The sequence below is a fragment of the Chaetura pelagica genome, unplaced genomic scaffold (assembly GCF_000747805.2).
Source record: "Chaetura pelagica isolate M959 unplaced genomic scaffold, ChaPel_1.0 scaffold453, whole genome shotgun sequence".
Lineage (NCBI taxonomy): Eukaryota > Metazoa > Chordata > Aves > Apodiformes > Apodidae > Chaetura > Chaetura pelagica.
This window is the reverse complement of record NW_009952879.1, coordinates 1,899,152-1,899,899: the sequence shown is the minus strand read 5'-3', so window position 1 is coordinate 1,899,899 and position 748 is coordinate 1,899,152.

The following is a 748-nucleotide window of genomic DNA, read 5'->3' as shown; positions in this document are numbered from 1 at the left end:
AAAAGAGTCAGATTTATGTAAGCGGGACCGGGCCGGGCCGGGCTGGGCTGGGCGGGCGCGGGGCGAGCGGCCCCGCCGGGCTCTGTGGCTGGCGCGGCGGGCGCCAGAGAGCTGGAAAGTTTCATCAGATGCACCGAACCGGGGTCTCACACCTTCTTTCAGCTCAGCCCGTGGCTGTGCTGTGCGGAGAAAGGGGCTGGCTCGCTGCTTTCTGCTCGTCCAAGGGTGCTCGTCCCGCCGAGCTGGGACAGGCCGCTTCGTTCCCGGCTCTGCCTTCGCCTTCCCCTGTGCCTTGTTTCCCTCGCCTCTGGCCCAGGGCCGTGGTTCTCTCCAGACCCCTGGTCTGTCATCACGGCGCCTGGCCCCGGGTGGGCTTCCCAAGAAAGCAGCAGGTGGTTTGAGCAAAGAGCTGAAGTTTCTGCAGGTTTCTGGTGAATTGGGAAGCGATCTCGGGCAAGCTGCTGTTTTCTGGGTGCATCGCAGCACGGGGTGAGGCCAAAGGGGCTGTCAGAGCACAGGGGAGATGCCCGGGATTGTGTGGGTGCTGAGACACCAGGTGCTGGCAGCAGCAGGTCTCAGGACAGAAGCTGGCGGTGTGTGAAACAGGCTGCAAGTCAGATTCAGGCATATTCTTCATGGCCCTCCTCCTTCTGGACGAGATTCCGTAGAGCCCGCAGGACCCCTCTCCCTAAATCAAAGCAAAACGTGGTGTTTGCCTGCGGTGCATCTTGCTTAGCCTGAAAGCACT